Raw genomic sequence first — 23,265 nt, 5'->3', positions numbered from 1 at the left:
CTTTCCAACTTGCCAAGGCCTCCGTCCATAGTGGTGGTCTGTTGCTAGTTCCTTCTGGGAACAGTGCCTCTCTTCTCTGTGTGGCAGCTTATGTCTGTCTGTAGATCTGAGTTTAATATCAACTCCATAAAGAAAGTTTTCCTCACCACTCTAACGAGAGCCAATCACTTTCACCCTTTCTTTGTTCAGTTGTCTCTTTCCATAGCAACTGTACTAATCTGTTGATTCATTTTTACTATTTTTCTTTCAAAAAAAATGAAAAATATTGAAAGTTTATTGATAGCAGAGATCATGGCTGTATTGCTTGCTGCTGTACACCTAGTACCAGGCCAGGCTGTGGGTGTTCTACACATAGTTATTTAATTCTTAAATGTTTATCTCCCTATTTATGTTTTCCTTTGTTTATTTAAGTCCTTATTCTCTGAAAGCCCACACTGCCCAAGCAATCATAATGGCCTAGAAATGTACAAAGAAAGAAGTCTATGAAAGATTAAATTTTTCCCTGGGCCATCCTAGAAATGGATGAGTGACTTACAAATATTCCAAAGAAAGTTCAAGAGTAATCAGCATTTTGCAAAGGCGCAGCATGTGCCCCTCCTCCAATCAACAGAGTTTACTCCAAGAGGTTGTGCTTTGGGTGCTGTCTGGATCTGGAGGCATGCGAGTCTTTAATGTTGGTTTGCAACCTGTTTGTACTCGTAGAATCTGATTTGCATGTTCATTGCTGAAAGAATCATATGTATTAGTTTTGTAAATCTTGAATATGCGTATTTTTTTCAAGATAAGTATTTCCTGTTTCTTGATGCATCTCATGTGATTAATTCTCTTGAGGAAGTAGAGAGCTTTACCTGTTGCTGTTTATGTCTGCCTATAATATCTGCCTATATTTGTTTAGTAGAACCTAAAATTAGAGTAAAACCAAGAATGGTACAAACATATGTGTTTGCTTTGCAAACACTTCTTTCTCAGCCCAGAACATACTGTATGCTCTCAATTTTAAATTTTCTTGAGTTTGTTAATAAAGTAATGCTTTATACATTGTTTTTAAAACTATAGTATACTTTTTCTCATTGTGTTTTTTCGTTGTTTGATAAATTGTTTACTTCCTGTCTTGAATATATATTCCTATTAATTATTAATGAATGATATTCTTTCACAATACTAGAGTAACCCTGCATCTTTTCCTGCAAATAATATCAAACTCATACTTTAATATTTTATTTCTTTTCCTCTAGTTCTTTCCATGGCATTGTCTTTATCTGGTTCATCGGTTACTGAACACATACATTCTCCTCCACCTCTATCTGATCTCCATGACAACCAGAGGTAGTTGCTAAGTGCTGGTTTCATCTAGGCCACTTTGATGCCAAATGCAAAGTTCACTTCTGGCTGCTACCTAATGTGCGTTGGTATGCTTTCCACGTGAGTTCCATTCCATGGAAAGACGACAGCTTTCAACTTTCATAGTTTACCTAAATTCTCTGTTTTTCTGCCTTACATAAGAAACCAAAATTGTATCTTAAGCTTGTTGCTCGGTATCTGTTTTAAATTTTCCTTAGATAATTTTGCGACTGCAGATAGTAGGTCATAGAGAAGAAATAAATGCTGTACACTCATGGGTTTCTTTTTCTAACTCAACCACTTGCTTTCTCCCTCAAAAAAAAAAATAATACTTTTTCTACCCATGTTTGGTTGGAAAAGAAAAACAAACCAAGCATGAGTCATAATTAGGAATTCCTCCAGTCCAAACCTAGACTTTCCTAGTGTATTAGTGTATTGATAATGCTCTGAAACACCATAGTTGCACAGTAGATGGCAAGCGTTAGGATCTTGAAGACTATATGTATTTAGATCACAAACTCTAACAAGTCTGACACAGATTGCTAAAACTTTGGAGTGGAAAATAAGAAGCAGACTGTCCATGCTTCAGGAACTCTGTTGGAAAATAGAGACTTGCCTGCGACCCCAGTGTAGGGTTGCCTGTTAATTCTGGCATTCACTGCTTAATCAGCTGATTTGGATGGTCTCCAAAGATGGCTAATATTAATGGAAATATTTGCTACTGAGTCCAAAGAATTCTGATCACAGCAGTCACTACCATGTTTTAAGAAGGTAACAATGGCACTGTCTACAGTCCTAATTCCTTTGAGAAATATTTATCCTTTTAGTACTTGGAAGGCAGAATGAGAAAGACAAAATGCGAGACAGAGACAGACTTTCCATCTGCTAGCTTGCTACCTAACAGCTGGGGCAGGACAGGTTAAAGCCAATAGCTGATTCACTCCATGTGGCAGGGGCCCAGGCACTTGGACCACCACTTCTTGCCTTCCCAGGTACATTAGTAGAAGCCAGATCAGAAGCAGAGTGGCACTCCAATATGTAATGTCACCACAAGTGGTAGTTAATGTACTATGTCATAATTCTTCATAATTCTTACCTGATTTTCACTCTGTTTTCCCTTCTCACCTCAACCTTGCACCCTACTAGCTTCTTATTTTCATGATTGCTTATTGTTGTTTTCCAAAGGATTATCATTTGGGAAACAGTAATGATAGTGTTTTTTATCTTAATTGTGTTTTCCACCCAACAGTAATATCAAATGAGCAGTAGAGTACATAAGGAAAGATGAAATGTTTCAAACTCTGTCCCCGTTATAATTCCAGTGTATCCAGAGATAATTCAATTTTTTTTCTTTTTCCCAGAACTGGAAAATTTGATCCTGGTGTGTATGTGTATCAAGAAGAGCTCACACATGCATGCACACACAGGAGAATGCTGCTGGAGGTTCACTCCAATACATTCATTATAGGCCAAAATAGGTTCACATCAAAGATAAATTGATGGGGGCCTGCTCAGTGATGCCCTCAACCCATGTGGGTACTGTTTATTGTCCTTGCAGCTGCACTTCTGACCCAATTCCCTGCTTGTCGCCTGGGAGGGAGGTAGGGTAGGCTCAAGTCCTTGGGCCTCAGCACTCACATGGGAGACCTGGAGGAAGCTCCTGATTCCTCGCTTCAGGTTGACTCAACTCTGCCCGTTGTGGCCATTTGCTGACCTGTCTCTGTCATTCCTTCTTGCTCTATAAAATCTACTTTTCAAATGAAAACTTAAAAAGCTTTAAAAAAAATGCACTTGTGAATTGGAAAATGATATTTTGAGTTGTTTATTGTGACACAGGCTAAGCCGCTTTCTGGATGGCCCATATCCTAATTTGGAAGCCTCTATTGGAATCTACCCTGTACTTTTCCACCAACTTCCTTTTAGTGTGCCTGAGTGGCAACAGATGACAGCCCAAGTCCCTCATTTCCTGTCATCCACGTGAAAGTCCAACTTGGATCTCTTAGCATCAGCCTGGCCCAGCTGTAGCCACTGGGGGTGATCCCTTTCTCCATCTCTCTCTCTCCCTCTCTGTCACCCTGCCTCTCAAATAGAATCTTAAAAATCTTAAATTTTTTTTTCAAATTTTAGTTCCTTTCCAGTAAAAGAGGGATGTCGTAGTTACCATTCTGAGATGATGTCTGTAAGAGCATAAAATCCTTCTGGGTAAGGAGGGGGCTGGCGTTTGTGTTGTTCTCCAGTTCATCTTGGGGGATTTCACAACTCTTAAGTGCTTGACTTATAGTGCTGTGCGGATTAGGAATGTGTGTTGGGTGAGTTCTCGCACTGAATGGGAAAGCAAATGTTAGGCCTGTCAGCATCGGAGAACCCCGGAGAACCGCAGAGGTCCCTGCCTGTTGTTGAGTCACTCTCCCAGCACTCAGCAGTTTATGCTGAGGAGCCTTGCATTTAAAGTATTTTCTTTGTGTAATTCTCTTCACTTTGGAGATCTTTTCAGAAATATTTTAAAATATAATGCATTTGTCTTTAGAAATATTAATCTTTCAGATAGTACAAAGGAACATGGGATATTTTAATCTGTCAAGTGTGGCTAAAAACAGAAGGGTGTTAAGGACACATGAAAGAGTTTCCTGGAGAGGAAGCATTGCAGACTGATTAGAAATTGGCTTTTTTTTTTTTTTTTTTGCCTTTTAATTGAGATAAATTTGAATACAGAGAAATGTATCTAGGCAAAGTAAGCAATTCTGATTTCCTTTAGGGATTGCAATTAGTATGTGACAGAAAATCAAAATGGGACTCTTTCTTTGGCATTGTAATTATGTATTGGAATCTAGTGGAAATAGCTACAGGTCTGCCAAAAATCCCACTCAACTGCAACATGTTATTTTACAGGAAAAAAATTTAATTAAAATTATTGGAAAATCTGGGGTTAAAAAATGCAGCATGCGAACAGAAAATAGTAGGTCCTAATATAGCAATTGTCGACATATGTACATATGTGTATATGTAAATGGGTTGATAGCTTAAATATAGAATTTAAGAATTCAAGTATATCTTGATTCATAAAATAAATGAGAAGTAATTGTATTTATGGAGCTATTTATTGTGGCTGGATCCACAGAATAATTTCATTTGGTACTCTGTGGCTTTTCTGTTTACTAAGACTGAACACGGGGCTCAAAGTCCCCAGAATCTTTTCTGCCATTATTCCCTTATTCTCTTTTCCTCTCTAATAAGTTTCTGTCTTTTCTCTTTGGAGGTAGCATCTTGAGCAGTTGGTGGGCTGCTTCTTGATTTTGTTCTGTGAAAACCTATTTTAATTTTTGTTAGCCTCTGAAGTTTCTTCAATTTTTTAGTTATTGCTTGCAGATTTTCTGGGTTTTATCCCTAGAGAGAAGTTGAATACATCTTCCATCAGGAATATGAAGGGTTTCTCTGTTACTATAAATTTTTCCTTTCTTAATGCGAACTGTTTGAGTTTAAAATAAAAAGGTGCCTATTTTTGTAACCCCAGTACTTAATGCAGTGCTTAACACAGCAGTCACTGGGTAAGTGTTTGTTGAAAGAAAACATGTCCTGCGGTGGTAGAACTGGGGAGGAAAGATGTTCATTTCTACTTAGACTGGAGTAGCTAGGCACTGCTTCAGGGAGGCTGCCAATTGGGAGATGGCTTAAGTAGTTTCTCTTAAGTATCTTTTTATAGATATATATATATGTGTGTGTGTGTGTGTGTGTGTGTGTGTGTGTGTATGTATAAATTGTTCCTCTCTTCCCCTGCAAAGTGCAGAACTCTGTTACACACAACTTTCCAGCTGGCCTATTCTGATTCTGACTTTTAAAATCTACACTTAATGTTCAATTTGTTCTAATAATCATTTTTTTAAAACCATAATAGTGGTCACAGGATGGCTGTATAAATTGTATAAACAAATATAAGCTCAAGTAAACGAAATTTTCACACACACAAAAAAAGATTTTGACCTGTGGTGGCTATAAATTGCCCTTAAAGTTGCAATGACTATTGTAAATCATGCAGGATAATGAATAATATAGGATAAAATTTTAAAGGTAGATATAATTTAGTGAGACTCAGCAATTTATTTTTATTGAAAAGGCAGATTTAGACAGAGAAGGAGAGACCAAGGGGAAGATCTTCCTTTCACCCCGCAAGTAGCCACAAAGGGCAGAGCTGAATTGGAGCCAGGAGCTTCTTCCAGATCTGCTGTGCCAGGTATAGGGTCCCAAGATTTTAGGTTGTCCTCAACTGCTTTCCCAGGCCATAAGCAGGGAGCTGGATTAAAGTGGAGCAGGTGGGACACCAGCACCCATATTGGATCATATGGGATCCTGGTGCATGCAAGGTGAGGACTTTACCCACTAGGCTCCCGTGCCGGGTCCAATCATTGTTTCTTTTCTTTACTTACTGTGACCCTGTGTTCATTAACACAGTGGAGTAACATTTGATAATCATGCAGTAATATTTTAAGATTGCATCTTTTGCTGTATTTAAAGTTAAATGATATATGACATTTGGGAATGACAAAGCTGTTCATCAGCTTAAACCTTGGCAGTATTTTTCCAGTGTTAGCTTTTTTCCTTTCCCACACCATCACTTAAAAATAACAACACAAAAAAATAACTCTTGATTTGCTTCCCAGTGGTAGATGACATGTGGAGTTCCAATGATTGTGACCCATTAATTCATCATTTATTGAACACCTGCTTATGTTTCAGATACTGCAGAAATGTACACGACTTGGCTCTTCCCCTCAAGGATCTCTCAAGACTAGCTAATGATAGTTAAATTGTTGTATTTGGCATTGCTTGGACCTTTATCTGAATTCAAGCTTGGTGCACCATTCTGAACCTTGAAGAGTGTTCTGAGAGCCACCAAGCTAATTAAAGGTTTAGAAAATGAGACTCATGTGGAAAAAAGAGAACTAAGAACACCTCAGGAAGAACTGAATTATTTAGTGGAAAGAAGAGAGAAAGCTAAAGGGAAATATAGCAATCGTTTTTGAAGATTCAATAGATGACGGCCATCTGGTCCTAGTGTTGGCCAAAAATTGGAAAGAAAAAATGTGCACTAAACTGAAAAATCAGATACATAGGTAAGATCGTACAAATTATTTTCATACGAGTTCTGTTAAAATACTCATCATATCTTTCAAGGATATTTTTAAATTGTTTTATGAAAGTTATTTCCTTCCTCAACTTTTTCTTGACTGAATGTTCAGTGCTGTCTAAACTTCTTCAGAAGATTAGAGAGGTTGACTGGAGAGTGAGCAGATCTGTTTGTTCTTCTATATGCATGACACTTAGCAAAAGAAAAAGGAAACCACAAAGGGCAGCCCTGTTTCAGTATAGCTTCCTGCGCTCTAGTGATCTTAATAAATTATGTCAAAAAAACATTCACTTACTCTATTTAAACCCAAGAGCAAGATTTTCACCTTTCTAAATGTTATTAAAGTTTGTTTGAGCAGGCCTTCTTCCTTTGCTCAGCTGCAGATAACTAGAGAAGATGTCTGCTGCAAGTTAATGCTGCCTCATTTAGACTTGAAAGGCATGCTTGCTGTTAGCTTCCCAAGCACTTTTCCTGGCTTCTAACTCGGGTTAGGGTGTGAACCTTCAAAGACAATGGAGAGTTGGAATCCATGTGCTTTGTGATTCAACTCATTGCAAAATCTCTGATTTCTGAACCCTTTACTGTAAAATGCCACATTTCCTCAACCCCCCCCCCCAAAAAAAAGCCCTGGAACCCAATCTTGCCTGTTCACCAAACTAACAACTTCCTGTGCACACTGTTACTGTACAGGTCCCGAAATTCAGTATTCAGTAGTATGCTTGGGAAGGAGCCTCCACTGCTGTCCTCACCAAAACCTTACTATCTTACAATCTCAGGCACTAACTTATGTACATCTGTACTCTCTAACAACAACAACAAAAAAATTAGACTTCTATGAGTATCACTAAAGTTAAAAAAAAAATTTCTTCATCTTCTCATTCTTTGGCAGAGTGAGAAACATTTTAAATATAATGAAGGTTTTCTTATGATTTGGCTGGTCATAAAAAATGTCTCTATTTCAGAACTTTGACTCATCTATTTGTGTTTTCATGTGTGAGATGCAATGCCAGCGTGCTGTTGCTGCTGTTTCACTAATACGTAAAAAACACACAATTAGATGATTTCAGTGTCCAAGTTCTTGCCAGGAGATAACAACTGTCTTCTTCCCCATCTGTTCCTTGCCTGCTGAAATCCAGGTCTTTAGTATGACTCAACAATTAGTTGAATTGTAGTATCCTTGCAATTCGTATTTTTCCAAGAATTATGGTTTCCTACCTATATTTTTGTCTTACTAGTACAGACAGGACTACTTCTATTCCATCTGCATGTGGGCTTCTTGTCCTTAAATGAAAATATTCTCCCTACCATTCTCATTAACTGTAGGACTTTGTCTAAGATTTTGAATGGTTCACAAATCCAGAGATTTGGCCTGACAGAAATTCCTTCTGGAGGGTGGCTGCCACCCAGATGGGCTGACCCAGCACAGAAATGCTGCCACCAAGCTTGTAGTACCATGATACAGAATGTGTCATACAGGATTGGGAAGGCCTAGTTGACTTTATTGTGAACTAGAGAACTGCTCAGCGTGTGAGAAAGCAACCTGCATACCTTGAAGTATTGGCTAGGTAAGAATTCAGAAATGTGGCCCCAGGCAGCTTCTACATACTGTTTAGTTGAAACTAAATCTGGGCCATGCTTGCTACTCCTTCATGCTTATTTGAGACACACTTAAATTTGCAGTTCCCAAAAAAGAAATGTATAATAAAGAATAGAAGTCAAAAGCCTTGTTGATAGGTGTCAGTATAATTCTTAATATACCATTTAAATGTTCAAGGGGATGACCATGGTTCATAGCTCTCTATTCTTCCAAAGGAGTTATTATAAAGGTGGTTTTAGAAATATAAGCTGTGTGCTTTAATATCCGTATATGTGTGTTTATATTTAGCTTGCGTGACTTTGCTTACATGTTGATGGTGTAAATGTACCAGAAAGAGTGAAATGAAAATAACATTTATCATATGCCTACTGTGAGCAAGCCTGCATGCTGGGCTGTTTGTGTGTGTTTCTGTATATTTGTAAATACATATTTAATGTTCAAAGCCCTGAGGATTTGGTGTCATTAACCTGGTTAAACAGATGAAGAATATGTAGCTGGGAGAGGTTGTGTAAGGTACCCAAGATTATTCATTGGCATTATTCATTGGCAGGTCAAATGCAGAAAGAAAAAAAAATCAGAAAAAATATGAAGAAAAGCCCACCTCTTGAGTATAAGAGTGAGCTTAATTTGTTCTTTTGCAGTTTTAATTTTCTACTTCCGTTTCCTAGGTTTTTCTTTTAAGCTTCTTTGTTTTGTTTTTGCATGATTTGCATTGCTCTTTTTCTTCCTTCTGTCAAAATCCATAACAGTGAACAGCTTGAGAAGTTAAGGAAAAGAAGGAATAAAGAGGTGAGACTATTGTGGTCTGTTTCTATGCCTTGAGCAAAGCATGCAGTAACAATGCCCCAGTATAAAGTAAATGTGGTTACTTACCTGATTCACTATAATGGGCACATGTGAATGTATTGGAAATGTGTGGTAAAAGGAAAGTAAGGGCATAATTAATATAGCAAACCATTCTAATAAAATTAGTCTATAACTAACTGAGACAAGAGGTTCCGAATCATTCTGTATTGTTCAGTACAGCTTTTTCTGATATCAGGGTAAATTTAATAATAAGTTGTAACTGTTGATAACCTATTATAAACTTTGTTATTTTAACCAAGAAATACGGACTTTTACACCAACTGTAATGCTATTTAAGTCTTTCTTGAAATATTATGCTTATGTGGTAAATATTATGTTAGAGTTCTAGGAAAAAAAAGCAATGAATGCTTTAAAAATTACTTTCAGCATATTTAAAGAAAAATCTCATTCATATTGCTTGGGGATAAAAATACATTTAAAATGAAAGACTTAGAAGTGAAATTTTTTACTTAGTTCCTAGTCAGAACTTACATAACTTATTAGTATAACTAAACAGTCATACAAGCAAACCAGTATTTGAAGTAAAGTTCAATCTCTCTAGAGAAATTGGTATCACGTGCATTATCTGGATTTTAGATTATTACTTCCAAGAATTCAATAGTGCATTGATTTAATCTTGATTTTGTGATTTGCAAAGTATATGTCTGTAATTTTTTGAAAATTTAGTAACTTATGTCATCATTCCATTACTCTCTAGAATTTTTTTCTATTTTACACTTACCTTGCAGTTATTTGGGTAAAATAACTTCCTAGATCCTAGTGCTGTTTGGGAAAAAATAGATTAGACTTTTTTTTTGGCTTAGACTCTTTCTCTGTCCAGATGCACCACCAGTTTGAGTCTCATTGTCTGTAGACCGTTATGAGCAGTAACAGTTTTACCCTACATCCCTCCCTTTTCTTAAGAATGTAGAAATCTGGCTGGAAGGCACAACAGCCTCACTCTTTCCTAGTAGACCAAGGATTCCTATTGTCAGATGCAGTGGGCATGAAAGCAGCAATTTTACAGCACAAAAGCTCCAATAACATTTACTTCGGTTGGCTGAGATTGAAATGCACACAGGCACTGCTCAGTCTTGGTTGCTTAAGCACCAGCTTCCCTTGGCTTTTTGCCACCTTGTGCATTTCAAAGAGACAAGTCCTTTAAGGAAAAAGTGTTTTCCTTGTAACTTGCAGTGGAGTAAACAGACCATTCAGGCATAGTTTATTACATTACAAACTCAACTATGCAAACCAGAATACCACAAAGCAATTAGTAAAATTGTTTGGTCATTAGAATTCATAAGCATGAATTATCCTATTTGAAAAAAGTCTTTTCTGAAGAATCCCTTGAAACTTCAAATTGTTTCAGAGAGTGGTAAATTTAGAAGTTTTAGTTAGGCAAGTCTTGAAGGTTAAAGTCTGCCAGTTAGTACATGTCTTCTCCTTCCCATCCATCGAAGCCAGTACTTGGTTGGCTTGATTTGGGTGTCATCAGCAAACACTCATAGCATTAGCTTACAGCAAACACTGAGATGACAATGTCCTACTCCTGTAGGATGAGGTGTTGGCTACACCAAACTCATCTTATTGTATAGAGAATAGATAGGAGCACAACTATAGACACGTGCAAACATTCAGATACCAACACGGGCCTGCTTAGGGAATCAAAGTCGCTCATTCCACTAGCCAGTTGTTTTTTTTTAACACGTATTTATTTTTATTGGAAAGGCAGATGTACAGAGAGGAGGAGAGACAGAGAGGAAGATCCTTTGTCCGATGCTTCACTCCCCAAGCAGCCGCAACGTCTGGCACTGTGCCTATCTGAAGCCAGGAGCCAGCAACTTCTTTCCAGGTCTCCCACACAGGTGCAGGGTCCCAGTGATCTGGGCCGTCCTTGACTGCATTTCAGGCCACAAGCAGGGAGCTGGATGGGACGTGGAGCTGCCGGGACTAGAACCAGTGCCCATATGGGATCCTGGGGCGCCTTCAAGGCGAGTACCTTAACCACTGCACTATCGTGCTGGGCTCCACCAGCCAGTTTTTAAATTCAGCATCTAATATGGGCTAAGGCAAGTTAGTACACGTGATTACTAGACGTTATCTCCTTCCTACAGGATTATCCTGGGTTGTACATCCGTTTTTGTTGTTAGTTCCTTTGACGGGGATGGGGAGTGCTTTGGAGAATCTTTAAATAGAATGATTCAATCTCATGTAAAATATAAAATGAACTGACTTTTCTGTTTGCTCAATTGTATTTAACAATTCTTTGTAAATCAATCCGACTTATGTTTTCAACACTTTACAAAATAATCACATTTATTAACTGAAACTCTATTTTTTTTATGCTGGTTCTGATCACTTGGTTGTATGAACAAAGTACCTTGAGTTACATTTAAGTCATCCTTGCCCATAAGTACATTATAAAGGATTTGAATTTCTGCAACTGAGTTTGTCACACTTTGTTACCTAAGCTAGGGTCTAGTTCTTAATACTCTGAAAGACTTGGTTATTTTTAAAAAGGACTAGGGTCTTACAGAAAATTACAAATGAGCCATCATTCACAGAGCACCCTGATCAAGCCCTTAATAATGCATGTGTTCTTAGGCTTCCTTATTGATGAATCTGGCTCCTGCTCTGTTTAATCTGCAGTGATGCTCGGAGAGAAGCCTTAGGACAAAAAAGGACTGAAACTAGAGTTCAAACCACGTTGTCTTTTTTTTCTGCACCCCATAGATTCTAATCAGTACCCCAGGACAGACAGGTGCAGCCTCCCTACCACTGCACCCACTTCTGTTCTCCCCAGCGACCTCCAGCGGCTGTGCTGTCACCCCAGCCCTCGGCTGAGAATCAGAATCACTGCTGAACTGATGACATCCCTCGAGGTGTGCTTGGGTGCAAAAGTCCTGATGCACACCAGAAACACTTTTCACAAGATGTCGGGACCCGTCAGACTTCCTTCTTTCAAAGTAAATCCATGTGACCATCATTGTGTCTAAGCTGCCTGTTGCGATCCTAGTTTCTGCTTCTGGCTGGATCTGACTGATTCCGTTGCTTCAGAGCATCAGAAGGAGAGATCGTGCAGAGAGGCTAAGTAGGCTTGGCCAGGTCCCTTCTTGTGCTTTCATCTCTCACAACCATCTGATTTCCCTTTAATGTATTAAGAAAGGGTTTAAATGGCATCTGAGGTAATCTTGAGTTTCTGGGTTACTTTTCAGTAGCTGCCCTCAATGCAGTGTAGAAGAGAAAAGAATGGGAATGACCCTGCCCTGTCAGTACATGCCTATAGCGAAAACACTTCAGAAAACAAGTGAAGCGCTCCTAATGAATTGTGCTTTTGGTTCTTTGAGTCTGCACAGCATCTCCATCAGGTTTTTACAGCTGGACTCTAGCTGTAATTGCTACTGGGATGAGATGCACACCATGGGGTGTTGACACTAAGTACTGATAGTGTTTTAGTGGCCAAAAATATATGGCATGGTAGGAGCATCAGGCTTCATGAAATTCACACTTGTATATCTCCATGTTCCTCACCCATTTCTGACATGCTGCTGATTTGCCAGCAGGCACTCTAGATGAAGGTGATAAAAACAGCAAAGCTGAAAGATGTTGTTGCCTAAAAGACACTGTACATCAACTGAGTAAGAGGAAGTAGATTGGGGATGTAAATGCAGGGAAACGCCCCTGTAGCTGCTCTTCGGGAAAGAAAGCTGGCTTTAATCTCATCAGGGAAACAACCCCCAAAAAAGACAACTGTTTTAATCATAGTATAATGTAATACAAACTGGCACACATGAAAGTATTTCTCCTACTGTAAACAGTAGCTCAGTATTTTTGTAGCAACAGTGCTCAGCCCTCTTGTCCTGCTTTGTCATTAGATATAAATCAGTTTTTATGCCTCTTCCAGAGAAACTCTAAAGCCCAATGTTTCTTTATTTGAGATGTTATAATTCTAAAGAGGATGAAATTGATAGCTTCAGTGGAGGAGAGTATCATATCCAAAATTATCACATGAAAGAGTCGTAGTCATTGAGGTTTGGAGTTGGGTGCAATTCAGTTGGCACCATAATTCTCCAAAGTGTCTGTCAGCTGTGCCCACAGAGTTCCCATACCAGTGAGACTATTTTTGAATATCATTGTCGTATTTTTCTATTTTGTTTTCTTTCTTTCATTTGTCTTTCCCTTTTATTTCTTTCTTCTTTGTACTTAACTATTGCTTCCTGAAAATCAACCTTGTAGTGTCAGCTCAGGGAAACAATTTCATAGTACTTACATTAACTTACATCTTCAAAGGACTTTTTTATTTGTATATATTAGTTAATCCCAGGAATAATGCAAGGCACAGGAGAAAATTACTTAAATTTTCAGTGGTGGTATAATGCAAAGATTTTCCTAGAGCCCTGAAAGGAATAATTCTCCTTGTTCCTATGAAAATGAAGGGCTTCTTGTTCATTAGTCCCTATTCAGGTCATTCTACTTTTGTTAATTTATAATAAAATCATATCAAAAGATCTTTCACTCTATTTAGAATTCAAACTTTTATTCTTCTGAACATGTTTACCTGCCTTTTAAGATTACTTTCTAACAAAGAAAATGCAGAAAATTGGCAGTATGATAGCCTGCATTTGAAAGAAAAATGTGTACTTCATGCAAGTACCTTATAATAAATTTCAAGGTTTTATATTTTTTAATGTTCCAGGTTTTCTGTATTCTTCTTATGAAGTTTTTCTACCCGTTAGTCATTGTAAGCATTATTTCATTCATAATGAAAGTTCATACAGTCATTGAAATTTAATTTGAGAAACTGAAAATTGGAGACCCATGGGAGACTTGAACTTTATGCAAAAAGTGGAATTAAAAGATAAGAAAAATTTACTTTGGTACAGAATTTTAAATTTGCATAGTTTCTTCATAATGTACATTTTTATGATCTTTTTTGAAAACACCCTTATATATTCCATCAAGAGCAGCCATTCTCACAATGCATTACATAACACATACACATCCTCTTGAGCAACCTCAACACTGCAGTGCAAGAGAGTAAGTTATTTGAATTAAAGTTGTAAAGGTAATTTTTTTTTACAAACACATGCAAACGTGCAGATACACACAATCTTATGCTGATTAAGCTATAAAAATTGAACAATATAAGAGACAGATTGAATAACATTTATCACATTTTTTCTCAAATTTCTTCTTTAACAATACATTGAGAATGGATTCCATCCCAGAGATTATTCAACCATTTAATATCTCAAAACTTTGGTGATTCCCTAGAGTTCAGTTCCACCTTTGCTACTCCTGCAGACAGCGATTTCCCAGCAATGCCTGCGGAAGCACCAGAGTGAGGCTAATGCAGTCACTCTGCTAGGGAGAAGAGATTTTCAAGGGAAGCAAAGACACAGTTTCACTTGTTCTCTCCTACTGGTTAATGCCATCAGTGGGTGGTCAGGCCTGCTCTGTTCTTGAACAAAGGACTTCCTTCCCAGGAGCAGCAGGAATAAAACTGACAAGTATCACATCTGCTTCATGCTGCTTCTCCAATTCCCAAGGGCTAGCATTTTGCGTGTGTGTGTGTGTGTGTGTGTTCTAATGGGACCACAAGGGGAACAAGGCAGTACAGCACCAGGAATGAACTCATGCTTTGAATGAAAGATAAAGGAAGAAGAAATGCTAGAAAAAAAAAAAGTTTAGCAAACAGAGGAAGAGCAAATGAACAACACAATGTTTCAAAGGAGTCTGTTTGTCATCAAATCTGATTGCTGTTATATGTACAGGTGGTATGGTAGAGTGAATATCCATTTTTTACTGATCATTTGAAAAAATCAGGCTCTGTGTAAAAAAAAAATGGGTGAATTTGAGGGACACTTCTGTTTGTAACTTCTGGCCTTTGTTCTCACTGTCCACAAATGTTAAAACAAAATTGTGGGCAAATTTAAGGAACAAAGAGATTTGAAAAATTGTAACAGTTGAAAGGTTGAAGATAAGACTCAAAATAATACTAATAAAATTAAGACAAGACTGCATGATGCTTCTACATCTTTGTACAATTAAGTTATTGAATTTGTAAACTAAAATTTCAAAATTATGAATTTTATGGTATGTAGTTAACACTAAATGAAAGTGTTGTTTTTCAAAATTAACTCACATTTATAGCTCTCTGTAGTTTAAAAAATATTTCCAAGGATACAATGATACAGGGAGAATTCTCATGGCCAGATAATACATGCAGAATAGCAAAATAAAACAATAGCAAAATAAATGTAAGCTGAGGTGTGACCGTATTTGCAGAGAAGAACCCAAACTGCCTATTGGAGTATGGATTATGAATGATTTGTTTTTATCATTCCAACTTTGTTTTTCTATACCTCTATATTTCTGAGATTTTGTATTAAATACATATTTATGATAAACATCAGAATGTTTTACTGAGAAACTGTGTATCAAATTTACGTAGATAAGCTATAATTCAGCATTCTTTCACAGTGTATCCTATAGAAGCAGTGTTGGGGGTGGGCCTGGTGGGAGTTACTGCAAGTTGCTCTGATAGGCGACCACTCCCTCTGGCATATGTGAAGGCCGAGTGTGCAGTGGGCAGAATTGGTCTGGGCTGTAACACCCACTGGTTTGCGTAGGAGACAGGGCTGGAGACAGAACTGACCCAGCAATTGCAACCATCAGTGTGTGCATAAGCTGGTTGGGGTGACAGACTGTGCCGGACCGTGTATTGGCATGCACACAAAAGAGTCCAGTCTGGGATCACCTCAAATGAAGTTTGTTTGGGGATTCTCCCAACTGAATCTCTAGACTCAGAACCCCAACCATAGGGAGAATTGCAGGTTCCATGGTATGATCGTGGAGCGCATATGTCAGAGCTGGGCATCCTCAGTGGCTTAGAGCAGTGACCAGCATATGCAGGTACACATAGAGGATATGGCAGTACATTGAAGTCTGCAGAGAACACCTGGTACTACACCTGAAGATGGAGGACAGAGCAAATTAATCAACTACCCAGCCAAGTGTTGGCAGTGAATATCTGGGCAAATGGAGACTCTAAGGTGGACTGTGTCGACCAGTAGATTCTGGAGAGATTTCATCGTGCTTAGAGTGATGAGATCGGCAGTAATTCAGAACTGTTGAACTATTGAAACCTCTTGAGCAGGACCCTCAGAGTATGCCCCACATCAGGGACCCTGGGTTGGTGTCGGGAGGCTGGACCCAGGGTATAGAGGTGCTTGGGAGGCTGGGTGTGGCTTCTCTCCTTATATTCCTCCTTCCCCTAGATCCGGGAAGGATAAAAAGCATGTGAAAAATGGTGACCTCATGTACCTTCTGTAGCCCTTGACCCTTATCACCCTAACCAATTATGTAAAAATCATCAAAAATAAAAAATTTTTAAAAAGCAGTGTTTCCAAGTCATTAAAAATGTAGAATATAAGCTAGACATTAGGAATAACCTAAATTCTCATTGATTGAGCATTCATGCCATGTACTACTATTTAGTTGTTATGAAGAATGAACTTTTGAAAGCATGTATGACCGTCTGACACGTAGCCCAGTTGCTAAAGTCCTCACCTTGTACACACTGGGATCTCATATGGGCGCCGGTTCTAATGCCGGCAACCCTGCTTCCCATCCAGCTCCCTGCTGGCCTGGGAAAGTAGTCAAGGATGGCCCAAAGCCTTGGGGTCCTGCACCCACGTGGGAGGCCAAGAAGAGTTCCTGGCTCCTGGGTTCGGATCAGCACAGCTCCAGCCATTGTGGCCACTTGGGAAGTGAACCAGCAGGTGGAAGATCTTCCTCTCTGTCTCTCCTCTCTGTATATCTGCCTTCCCAATTTAAAAATATATGTATGATATACTATGTCATATGTATATATACATATTTACATATATATGTATATCATATGCATGTAAAACAATTCACAGTGAAATAGAGAGCAAAGCAATTTGCTAAAGTAAATATAAAAATCATGACATTTTAGAAAACTTTGTGAATGTGTATATTAAAGAAGCCTCAATACTTATTGTTCTAATTTATGTTTTTATTTTGTACCTCCGTTCTTTTAAAGGTTTATTTGAAAGAGTTAGAAAGAGACAGAGAATCTTCCATCTGCTGAATCATTCCCCAAGTGGCCACAACAGCCAAGTTTAATCCAGATGGGAGTCTGGTGTGTCTCCCATATGGGTGACAGGGGCCATCCTCCTCTGCTCTCCCAGGTGCATTATTGGGAAGCCAGATCAAGAGTGGTGCAGCTAGAACTGGAAGCCGTGCCCATCTGGGCTGGTGGTGTCTCATGCCGCAGCTCTGCCTGCTGCACTGCAATGCTAGCCCTATCAAGCCTTCATTCTACCAGGTCACAGAAACTGTTCAGATAGGCATGGTCAGTTCAAGATTTGCTATCCACTGCCTAGTCTTTAAAAGTGCTAAAGTATGGTGAAAGTGTGGTTCTGTTTGAAGCACTAATCCTCAATAGAGATGGAGCCTTTAGGGGATAATTAGGGTTATATGTGAGGTCACTGAGGTGGGTCCCTCATGATGTGATTAATGCCCTTGTAAGAGGAGATGTGAGAACTCTGTTAAATGAGGATTGTGAGAAGGTGCTCATCTACCCGAAGGTAACCTTGACCTCAGACTTGGGGCCTCCAGAAATGTAAGGCTTAGATGTGTATTATTTGAGCCACCCGGTCTGTGGTCATTTGTTAGAGTAACACTCACTAAGGAATCCAGTGAGCAAAATGTGGTTTTGATCTTCTCTTCACTCTGTGCCCATTGAGAGCTGTCAGTTTCTCTGTTCATGACTCTGTTTGTGACCGCTGTTGTCCTACGAGCACACACTTATCACAAGCCTTGTCTAAAGTCTTCCCTCTGTTGTTGCTGCCCCATTTGTGTTACAGCAAACACTATTACTGCCTGTCATGATGCTGGGCATGGTAGGGACTGGAGGTAGGCATTGGTTATATCTGGGATTCTGTTGGTTCCATCTACCGAAACATCCGAAAGGGCCATCTTGATCCAGGTGGTAGAAGAGTGTAAAATGTTGCCACTCTGGTTCATCTTTTGTTTCTATTATACCCAAGTTACAGCATCAATCAGGTCAATTTCTCTGCACAGATATACCTTGCTTCGCTTTCCCAGCCATGAAGTGTGGGAGTTGAGGTACTAGATGCTAGAAGAAATTAGTTCTGTTATACCCCAGAATTCTTCCACACCTTTTTCTTCTTCTTGAGCTTTTGCATAAGTCTAAACTTTGAAACAGAAATGAGGAGTTATTTATACCCTGGCCCTATTTTAAGCAACATTTTCTTACAGAGAATATGAAGAAAAGGACCATGCAAGAGACAGTGATGGTGATGGTAAACTGGTACAACTGCTTCTCTTAGAATTGCTATTACAGAGGGAAAGGGGAAGAGGGCTTTTCACTTTTTATGTAATTCTGTAATATTTTAAATAATCATTTACATAAAAGTTTAAGATTTTTATGAGTTTCATGGCATTTGATCCTTGTAACATAGTATTATGACATAGCTACGGGCAGCGACTATGATCTGTGTTTTAACAGATAAAGAAATTAAGTCATTCGTATAAATTAAGACTGCCTTCTGATCCTGAGATAAGTAAGAAAAAATGAGAGGGAAAACATATAATGAGAGCTTTCAGTGTGTAAGAAATGTGCTAGGGGAAAGAAACTGTTAAAGATGTCTTCAGTGATGGCTAATGTTTCTCTAAGCCCTTAATGACGAAAAGGCCTTTCTGAAGTTATCGTTTCAATTGATTTTTTCTTTGAAACCGTGCACATCTATCCTTTCATTCCCAGAGGTTTCTCCTTCTCTCAAGTCTTCCTGGCTTTGTCTTTCTGCTGCTACCACATCCCTGCTGCTGTTCTTTCCTGCTTGGTACATGCTTCCTTCACACCGCCTGGTCCTCATGCCAGCTCTGCTTCGATTGTGTAATCACAGGCTTTGGGATGCAAAGATCCCCAGATGTGCTCCCTTGTATTTTCTGGAAGATGCCTGGCAAATAATGATGAGGTAGCCTGTTCTGTTTTATTGCCAGCTTAACATGTTCAAAGTTCTTTGCTATTGCTGCGCTGACTGCCTCCCTTCAGAAGTCTTTTAAATGGCAGTCTAACAAGCATTGTGAGAATCCATTCTTCCTACCTCAGTTCTCTTCACCAGGCTGTGGATCCCCAGTTCCTTGTTTTATTTGTTCCAGGGTATCTGAGACTACTACCAATCCTACCATGTGGTGAATAGTTAATACATATTTGCCTCATGAGTTAAGGACTGGTTAAAGTGCCCTGACATTTAGCACTGCCTTGGTTCCAGCTTTATACTCCGTGAAGGAAAGCAGCAATTCATGTCCTCCATCTGGTAGGTGATCTGTAGTAACTCCTGCGATAATATAACATGTGCTTTTCTCTTCTTTTAGCTTCCCAGAAATGTCAAATATTTCTATGCCAGAGTAATTTTTGAATATGTAAGTGTATTCCCTCAGCATGCCTTCAAATCTGTTGTTTCTGAACAACACATTCCAGCATCGTCATATCCTCGTAAATATCTTCAATGAATCCGTGCAGTCTTGCCTCCTATCTCTGAGACCTTTCTCATCTTCTTCTGAAAGTGAATACTTGTGATGTCCACTGATCCTCGTAGAGAAGAAGGCTGTCCCAACAGTGACGCAGGAAGACTTTGTTAACCAGTTTACTTGTGTCATTAATGTGGTGTGCCATTTGTAATGCTACTAAAGCAAACTAGTGTAAGAGAGATTTCTGGTGCAATCCGTGTTTGATTACCTTCCGCTTTTGCTTCCTTGTTCTACTGTCTAGATGATTTTTTTCTAACTCCCAAAATAATAATACTCAAAAAGGTTTTAAAAAGTAATTAATGATTTCCTGAGATAGACATACAACCTGTGAAGACTAAAGATACAAAACTAAATTATATGAGTTTTTGTCTTTTACACCCAATTATCACAAATAACAAATTTTCTGTGGTTGAATTTCTCACAGTCATGATTTAGATACTGATTTCTAAGTCCTAAGAATATAAATGCAATGTTGTAACTATACTGTTTGTTGTTAAACAATAGCATTTTTAAAACAAATAAAGCCATATATATAAAGAATGGTCTTAAATAATTGCATACCTTTGAAAGTAGCATCCTGCCTTCTAGTTGTCACTAATCAGTGTGTTTTAAAATTTTGTATTTTAAATTACTGTGTCGAGTGATTTTTAAGTATCCAGCTTACTCTTTATGGAGTAAAACACTGGGAAAGTGCATTTCCTGGTTGCAGGCATAAATAGATGAGACATGTGGAGTGTTCTGCTTTAAGAAAATTATTCCTTACATTCTTTAAGAAGGGAGAGAAAAGAGAGGGACTTCCACATCTGTTAAATCATTATTAGCATGTAGAATTGAATCCTGTCTTCCTTTTCAACTAAAGACCAGCTGTTGGAGTAAACTTGAAGGGCCCCTTAATTATTGCATGTTTCAGTAGCTTGCTGACGATTCAGTTAGCTAGTTCCACCATTCTGATCAAAGGGAACTCACTTACTTTTGAACACCATTGTTATTGCACGCTTTCTTCATTTGATTGGTTTGCTTCTGAAGTATTCTATAGAAGGTCAGATAGGGCATCTTTTTCCTGGTATCACCATGCCTCTGAAAATAACCTCTGCTACCAACTATGTTTCTTGGATGGGTGCTAAGATATCGCAAGGCTGCTTTCCCTTGGCGTGAGTACAGTTTGCTTTTGGCATTTATATTGCTGAGTCCAAGATATTTCAACGTCCATATGATATTTGGCATCCGTGAAAAACAAATTCAGAAAAAGGAGCATATTTTCTCTGTAACTTGAGTTGGTGGTATTGCCAGAGTCACATTTGCCCTGACTTGTGAATCCTAATCAGGGACTTTATATTTTTTGAAGACTTCCTAGGGTTGAATTCGTAACTATTTTTGTAACCATGGAATGAAGTCTTAATGTGGCATAACATACAGCCCAGCGAATGAACAAAGCTAAACCAATGAGTAGACATTGGGCCTCCAGTAAGAGACACTGTAAAAGTGACTGAGTACAAAAATGAAATTGTAACTACTTCCAGATAGATCACAATGCTGAATCCTGCTAGCGTTATGTTTATTGTTTCTTTTTTCCAGACCAGAATGTACTGTGTCAAATTCACAAACTGCGCAGCGATGGCATAGCTCTTGCATTTGGCAAAATGGGCTGCTTTGCCTTTTTATTTGGCCTAGCAATTGAATGTCAGTGTGAATTTACAAAGACATATTCTGTTTGGAATGCGCCCCCATGTCTGCACAGTTGACAAATTTTGGATCTAAAGCTGTTTTCCCAGATAGTGACTGTTGGAATATCATTAAAAATCTCTTCATGGAGCATGCTTAATACACTGCATACCTGAACTTTCTTTCATAGTTTTTCTGGTAATATTTCCCTACTTTTGAAGCTATTGGTATACAGTCACACACACACACACACACACACACAGGCTAATGTAAAGAAAGCCATATTCTTTACTATGAGGAAGATATTTCACCCTAGAGAAATGTTACAAAAGATAAAACTTTTGATATTTCATACTACATAGGAGATGGGGAGAAACAAACTTTAAAAAATTAATTTCTACATAAAGTTAGGGGAAATATGAGAGATACTATCTATCTTGTACCTTGGAAAGATGAGTTTATGTCATGGAACTCATAACTCAAAATTTTGTGGTTTCTTTTGTTTGTCTTTTAAATGATAGAATAGCACATGCAAAATGTTAAGTGCAGTGTTTGTTTTCCAAGTGTACTCGGTAACCAAGCATGTCCAGTGGTGTCGGCGCTCACCTGCCAGCCTTAGCTGTCATTTATGCTGAAACCTTCCCTATGGCTTTTCTACCTTGACCCTTGGCTTTCTTCCTCTCTTCTCACCACTACTCAGTCTGTTCTCACTGGCAGAGCAGTTGCTCTAGCATCTGTTCTTCCTACCCTTGTAGCATTCCCCTCTAGTTCCCCATCTCACTCGGAGTCTTACTGATGGCCTTCCCGGATCCTGCTACTGCTCAACCTGCCTGTTATTACTTTCTCTTCTTGGAATACACCAGACAAAAGTCTAGGCCAGCTTTTGTACTGTTTAGCAACTTACTGGCAATGCTTTTTTATTTTTAAAGATTTATTTATTTTTATTGCAAAGTCAGATATACAGAGAGGAGAGACAGAGAGGAAGATCTGCTTTCCAATGGTTCACTCCCCAAAAGGCTGCAATGGCCAGAGCTGAGCCAATCTAAAGCCAGGAGCCAGGAACTTCTTCCAGGTTTCCCATGTGGGTGTAGAGTTCTAAGGCTTTGGGCCATCCTCGACTGCTTTCCCAGGCCAGCAGGGAGCTGGATGGGAAGCAGGGCTGCCAGGATTAGAACCGGCGACCATATGGGATCCTGGTGCATATAAGGTGAGGACTTTAGCTGCTACACTATTGCGCCAGGCCCTATTTTGATTTTTAATTTGTTTTAACATCCAGTGTGATTTGTAGATGTGATTTTTTAAGATCATACTGATGTCCTCTTCTTTCTCCTCTCCATTCTTTCTACCTCCCTTTTTACTCCCTTTCTTGGTGTCTTTTGTTTTCCCTAGCTTTTGAATCAAAATATTTCAGTTTTTGAAAGATTTACTTATTTATTTATATTTCTGTTAGAACAGCATCGTTACAGACAAAGAGAGGCAGAGACAGACAAAGATTTTCCATTCACTGGTTCATTCCCCAAATGGCTGCAATGGCCAGAGCTGGGCCGGCATGAAGCCTGCCATCAGTAGCTTTTTCCAGCCTCCCAAGTGGGTGCAGGGACCTAAGAATCTGAGCCTTCCTCTGTCACTTTCCCAGGCCATTAGCAGGGGTTTGAATCAAAACTGAAGCATCTGGAGTTTGAACCAGTGCCCATATGAGATGCTGGTGATGAAGGCAGAGGATTAGTCTGAGGTGCCACTATGCCAGGCTCCTCACTGTGTTCTTGATTTGCATTTCCTTATGGCTAATGATGTTGACCATTTTTTTCATATATTGTTCGGTAATTTGCACATCATCTTTAGAGAACTGTCTATTGGAATCCTTTGCTCATTTCTGAAATGAATTGATTTGCTGCTTCTTGTGGAGTTCTTTAAGTTGCAGATATATTTGGGATATCGATCATTTGAGAGGTGTTTTGCAAATTTTTTTATGTGGGATTTTTCTTCACTGTATTGATCATTTTCTTTGATGTACGAAAGCTCTGGGTTTGATATACTCCCATTGGTTTAGCTTTGCTTTTGCTGCCTGTGATTTGGGAATCTTATCCAGAATGTCATCCCTTCTACCAGTGTC

The 23,265-nt window shown here is 38.8% G+C and overlaps 1 protein-coding gene across 11 annotated transcripts in view; it reads left to right on the top strand.

The window, feature by feature from the left end:
- Positions 1 to 23,265, top strand: part of TENM3 (teneurin transmembrane protein 3) — a 614,727-nt gene that overhangs the window by 381,060 nt on the left and 210,402 nt on the right. For 2 of the 11 annotated variants that reach the window (XM_058669969.1, XM_058669970.1), the window contains exon 1: positions 1,366 to 1,405. The exons of 8 other annotated variants lie outside the window; for them this stretch is intronic. The gene's annotated coding sequence lies outside the window, so the exon portion shown is untranslated. Of the gene's footprint in view, positions 1 to 1,343; positions 1,423 to 23,265 lie in introns of those variants that run through there. One more of the 11 variants, XM_058669967.1, reaches the window with a different exon arrangement.

Source organism: Ochotona princeps, chromosome 11 (assembly GCF_030435755.1).
Source record: "Ochotona princeps isolate mOchPri1 chromosome 11, mOchPri1.hap1, whole genome shotgun sequence".
NCBI lineage: Eukaryota > Metazoa > Chordata > Mammalia > Lagomorpha > Ochotonidae > Ochotona > Ochotona princeps.
This window is presented reverse-complemented; position numbering and strand designations above follow the sequence as displayed.